Source organism: Oryctolagus cuniculus, chromosome 3, assembly GCF_964237555.1.
Source record: "Oryctolagus cuniculus chromosome 3, mOryCun1.1, whole genome shotgun sequence".
Lineage (NCBI taxonomy): Eukaryota > Metazoa > Chordata > Mammalia > Lagomorpha > Leporidae > Oryctolagus > Oryctolagus cuniculus.
In genome coordinates this window covers 30,810,253-30,816,578 of record NC_091434.1, presented here as the reverse complement: position 1 = coordinate 30,816,578, position 6,326 = coordinate 30,810,253, and positions in this window count along the sequence as shown.

Sequence of the window (6,326 nt, the reverse complement as noted above, 5' to 3'; positions counted from 1 at the left end):
CAAAAAGAATTAAACACTCTGCACTTGAGTTGGCAAAAATAAAGTGGATATTTACAGAAAGATACAAATGAATCTTAAATAATTAATTTAAGTAAAAAACACTTTGTAAAAATACAACAAATTATATTAGGCCATTTCTAGGTTATTCTAGTGTAGTTATAATTAATTTGTTGTTGGAAAATAATAGAACATCAGTTATGTTTGCAGAGAATTGGGAGAGGATTGACATGAAAAAAAACAGGAAAAAGACTAGGTGTTGGAATTATTCAATATATGGATATGGAGTTGGATAAAACAAAATTATGTATGTATTTAATCTCAATGCATGCTGACATAAGATTGTGAGTTTTATGCCGTGGAAATTTTACATCAAAGGAAGAAATGCTCAATATAAGAGGCCTGGAATGATTTTGATTTCTTTTTTTATTTTGCTGAAACTTTCTTTATTGCCTACCATGTGGTCTATACTAGAGAAAGTTCCATGCACTGGTGAGAGGAATGTGTATTCTGCAACTGTAGGATGAAAAGTTCTATTGATATTCATTAGGTTCATTTGGTCTATTGTGTTGTTTAATTCTGCTATTTCTTTGTTGATTTTCTGTCTGATTTATTTGTTCATTGCTGAAAGTGATTTGTTGAAGTTCCCCATTACTATATTATTGGATAATTTGCCCCAGTTTAGATCCATTAACATGTCTTTTAAATAGCCAAATGCCCTGTAATTGAGTGCATATGTATTTATTATCGTCATATCTTCCTGTAGAGTTTATCCCATAATCATTGCATAATGTCCTTCTTTTGATCTTTTAACAGTTTTTGTGTTAAACTCTATTTTGTCTGATATTAGAATGCCTACTCCTGCTCTTTTTTGGTTTCCGTTAGCATGGAATATCTTTTCCATACTTTCACTTTCAGTCTATGGATGTTTTTGTTGGTGAGATGTTTCTTGTAGGCAGCAAATAGATGGGTCTTCTTTTTTAATCCATTCAACAAGTCTGTATCTTTTAACTGGAGAATTGAGGCCATTTGCATTCAAGATTACTATTGATAAGTAATGAAGTAGCCAGGCCATTTTTCTATAAATATTTCTATTGTTTATTTTGAATTTCTCTTGTACTTTCACTGGGGTTTTTCTGCCTTCACATTCTTTCATAGTGATGACTATGTCTCTTTTGTAAGGCTGGCTGAGTGGTGACAAACTCTTTCAATTTCTGTTTATTATGGAAGGTCATCATTTCACATTCATTCATGAATGAGAGCTTTGTAGCGTACAGTATTCTGCTTGAAAGTTTTTTCTCTTAAGGCTTTGTCAATGTCTCTCCATTCTCTCTTAGCCTATAGGGTTTCTGATGACATGTCAGCTGTGAGTCTAATTGGAGATCTTTGGAAAGTAATCTGGTGCTTCTTGTGTGCACATTTTAGGATGCTTTTTTTTATATTTTACTGCGGAAAGTTTGACTATAATGTGTCATGGCTGAGATCATTTCTGAGGGCTGGTGCTTTAGTGAGGGTGAAAGCCCTAGCCTGCAACACCAGCATCCCATAAGGGCATCGTTTCAAGCTGCTCCTCTTCAGATCCAGCTCTCTGCTGTGGCCTGGGAAAGCACTAGAAGATGGTCCAAGTTCTTGGGCCCCAGCACCCATGTGGGAAACCTGGAGGAAGCTCCTGACTTTTAGCTCCTAATCAGTTCAACTCTGGCCATTGCCATCAATTGGGGAGTGAACCATCGGAATGGAATACCTCTCTCTCTCTCTCTCTCTCTCTCTCTCTCTTTCTCTCTCTCTCTGGCTCTACCTCTCTGTAACTCTGTATTTCAAATAAATAAAATAAATCTTAAAAAAAAAAAAAAAAAAAGATCAGGGCCGGCGCCATGGCTCACTTGGCAAATCCTCTGCCTACAGCACCAGAATCCCATATGGGTGCCAGGTTCTAGTCCCAGCTGTCCTCTTCCAGTCCAGCTCTCTGCTGAGGCTGGGGAGGGCAGTGGAGGATGGCCCAAGTGCTTGGGCGCCTGCACCCATGTGGGAGACCAGGAGGAAGCACCTGGATCCTGGCTTTCGATTGGCATAGCTCTGGCCATGGCGGCCATTTGCAGGGTGAACCAGCGGAAGGAAGACCTTTCTGTCTCTCTCACTCACTGTATAACTCTACCTGTCAAATAAGTAAAAAAAGATTATTTCTGGTCATGTCAGTTAGGACATGCACTTCCTGTACTTGAGTGTCCCTTTTTTTCTCCAAATTGGGAATGTTTTCAGTAAATATTGCACTGAATAGTCTTTCTGATTCACTCTCTCTTTACATTCCTTAGGAACTCTGAAGACCCATATGTTAGGTCATTTGATAGTTTCCAACACTATTTTTAATTTTTCTAATTTCTTCCTCTGTTTTTGTCTGACCATAAAATTTCTGGAGATTTGTCTTCTAACTCTGATATTCTTTCTTTTGACTCACCAACTCTGTTATTAACTCACTCCACTGCATTTTTTTATTTTTATTTTTGCATTCTTCATTTCTAATGTTTTATTTTGGTTTCTCTTTAAGATCTCAATTTCAAGAGAAAAATTTTCAAATTTCTTTAATTCATGGATTTGCTTCTGATTGTTTCTTTTTTTTTTAACTTTTATTTAATGAATATAAATTTCCAAAGTACAGCTTATGGACTACAGTGGCTTCCCCCCATAACGTCCCTCCCACCCGCAACCCTCCCCTTTCCCACTCCCTCTCCCCTTCCATTCACATCAAGATTTATTTTTATTTCTCTTTATATACAGAAGATCAGTTTAGCATACATTAAGTAAAGATTTCAACAGTTTGCTCCCACACAGAAACATAAAGTGAAAAATACTGTTTGAGTACTAGTTATAGCATTAAATCTCAATGTACAGCACACTAAAGACAGAGATCCTACATGAGGAGTAAGAGCACAGTGACTCCTGTTGTTGACGCCGGCACACCGGGTTCTAGTTCCGGTTGGGGCGGATTCTGTCCCGGTTGCCCCTCTTCCAGGCCAGCTCTCTGCTATGGCCAGGGAGTGCAGTGGAGGATGGCCCAGGTGCTTGGGCCCTGCACCCCATGGGAGACCAGGAAAAGCACCTGCATCCTGGCTCCTGCCATCGGATCAGCGCGGTGCGCCAGCTGCAGCGGCGGCCATTGGAGGGTGAACCAACGGCAAAGGAAGACCTTTCTCTCTCTGTCTTTCTCTCTCACTGTCCACTCTGCCTGTCAAAAATTAAAAAAAATATATATAAAAAAGAAAGAACAAATTGACACTCTTGTTTATGGCATCAGTAATCACCCTAGGCTCTTGTCATGAGCTGCCAAGGCTATGGAATCCCCCTGAGTTCACTGACTCTGATCATATTTAGACAAGGCCATGGTCAAAGTGGAAGTTCTCTCCTCCCTTCAGAGAAAGGTACCTCCTTCTTTGATGACCCATTCTTTCCACTGGGATCTCACTCGCGGAGATCATTTGGGTTTTTTGTTTTTTGTTTTTTGTTTTTTTTTTTTTTCCCCCCCAGAGTGTCTTGGCTTTCCATGCCTGAAATACTCTCATGGGCTTTTCAGCTGGATCTGCATGCCTTAAGGGCTGATTCTGAGGCCAGAGTGCTGTTCAGGACATTTGCCATTCTATGGGTCTGCTGTGTATCTCACTTCCCATGTTGGATTGTTCTCTCCCTTTTTTACTCTATCAGCTAGTATTTTCAGACACTATTCTTGTTTATGTGCTCCCTTTGGTTCTTAGTCCTATCATTATGATCAATTGTGAACAGAAATTGATCACTGGGACTAGTGAGATGGCATTGGTACATGCCACCTTGATGGGATTGAATTGGAATGCCCTGGTAAGTTTCTAACTCTGCTGTTTGAGGTAAGTCAGCTTGAGCTTGTCCCTAATTGCACTTCTCTTCCCTCTCTTATTCCCACTCTTATATTTAACAGTGATCACTTTTCAGTTAAGTTTCAGCACTTAGGAGTAATTGTGTATTGATTACAGTATTCAACCAAAAGTATTAAGTAGAACAAACAAACAAAATACTAAGAGGGATAACATATTAAGTTGTTCATCAACAGTCAGGGTAACTGAGAAGTGATCCCTGTTAGGAATCTGGAAAGCATTATGCTGAGTGAAATAAGCCAGTCCCAAAGGAACAAATACCATATGTTCTCCCTGATCGGTGACAACTAACTGAGCACCAAAAAGGAAACCTGTTAAAGTGACATGAACACTATGAGAAACGGTGACTTGATCAGCCCTCACCCTGACTGTTGATGAGCAACTTAATATGTTATCCCTCTTAGTATTTTTTTTTGTTTGTTCTACTTAATACTTTTGGTTGAATACTGTTTCTGATTGTTTCTAAGTAATCCTACAATTAATCTTTTGAATTTCATTTCTGGTAATTCATAAATCTCTTCATTTTCACATTCTAGTATTGAAGTGTTGTAGTATTCTTTTGGGGGGCATGATGTTGTCTTCTTTATTCCTGTTTCTTGAATTTCTGTGTTTATTTTTAAGGATTAGTAGAGATACTTGTTGTGCTTTTTCCTCTGATGGCTTTTATCTTTGGACTATACCTCTGCGGCTTAATGGAATATCCGTTCTTTCAGAGAATACCCAGAGGTGTGTGCTGGGTGTGGCCATGGAGCTCTTTTCAGTTCTCCAATGTTGTGGGTGCTATCCAAGTTGATGCCTAAGTTGGGTATGGAAGATATCTTTTTAAATCATAGGGGAGAGTTTTTTAGCTCTGTCGATATAGTCTCACACTCACCTCCTTTCTTCCAAGGCAACCTATGCACAGGAGCCAGCCCCAGTGGGTGCAATATTCATCTGTGCTGCCACAAGAACCACACAAAGTATCTATGCAGTTCTCTGTGTGAACAATGGATCCCACCACAATGACACACCCTAGACAATCAGGGAGCCCTGAGCATATGCAGTCACCCTCAGTAATTGCCCAGAGATCCAGTAACACCCTGTACCCTCCCTTTCAGCCAGTGTTTTCACAGCCCCAACACACAAGCCCCTATAGCCATGGGGCACCAAGGATTCACTCCACAGAGAGACAGAGAAGCTCTCAGAGCCAGCTGCCTGTGGGTACTCTGTCCAGGCAGGATGAGCCTGAGTCTGTGACATGCTGAGAGTCTGGGGGCACCCCACAGTCATATTGGGGTGCCCAGGTCCTTCCATTCCTCCAAGCCAGACTCAGGCCTCTCCTCTGGGTTAGTTGCTGAGTGCAGAGACACAAGCTGGCACAGCTGTTATGTATATGGAAAATGGCACTCAAGCTCTCAGCCAGTTGCAGAGCACCATTTTTGGGGGGGATGAGGAGAGAGAAGTGTGGCGCTCTTTTTTTTTTTTTTTTTGGTTGGCAGGCACACTGTCCCCCACAGGGCTTCAGCCTGGACTCATGCCAGGCACTCCCCACAGCTGTACTGCCAATGGCTTGGGCTGCTGCAGTCTGGTCTTATCTCACTCCCCCCAGCTGGTGCTGAGGCTCTCAGCCACTGGGGTCTTGTGTTGGGTCTGTGCTTTTGCTGCACATCCACATCCTCCATTTAGAGTCACAGCATCCCTCTTCCTTCTGTAGAGTTTACACTGCAGTTTTCTCCCTAACTCTTCCCTGAAATTGTACTCTCCACTTTTTTTTTTTCAATTATCTTCCCTTAGCTTATGGCGGTAGGCTCCCTCCATACTCCACCATTTTGGTATCTCACTTTGCTAAAATATTGTAACAATTGTGACCAAAACAAGGATTCAAGTACTTTATTTTGTTTCTTACTAAATAAAAGAGCAAGTGTTAGTTTTTCACAGAAAATAATGCTTAAAAGATAAATTTTTATTTTGTGTTTTGTTGACTTTCCTTTTACTTAGCTGTTATAATTCAAATTAATTGCTAAAGAAGAAAAACAATATATTGTCACTCAGTGGCTTAATTTTTAAAACAGCTTTTACAACCCATAGGAGCTATTTGCTTTGAAATTATATCTATGCATAATATAAATATATTATATTTAAATGTGTCAGAGCACATTTATATTTAAATGTGTCAGAGCACATTTATATGTAAATGTGTCAAATTATATTTATATTTAAATGTGTCAATGCACTGCAAATTGCACTAGAAAAACTCAGAGTGCAAATTTAATCATACAACACAACGAAATAAATTGAAGTTACAGTGGATATTGGGGTATAAATTACATGCTTAAGGAAATGCTTCCAGTAAGTTTCAGAAATAGCTTAAAACCACATTTTGTAACTTTCACCATAAATATGATTAAAATCAGGCAGAATAATTCAAATACTTCTTTGCATTAATTTTCA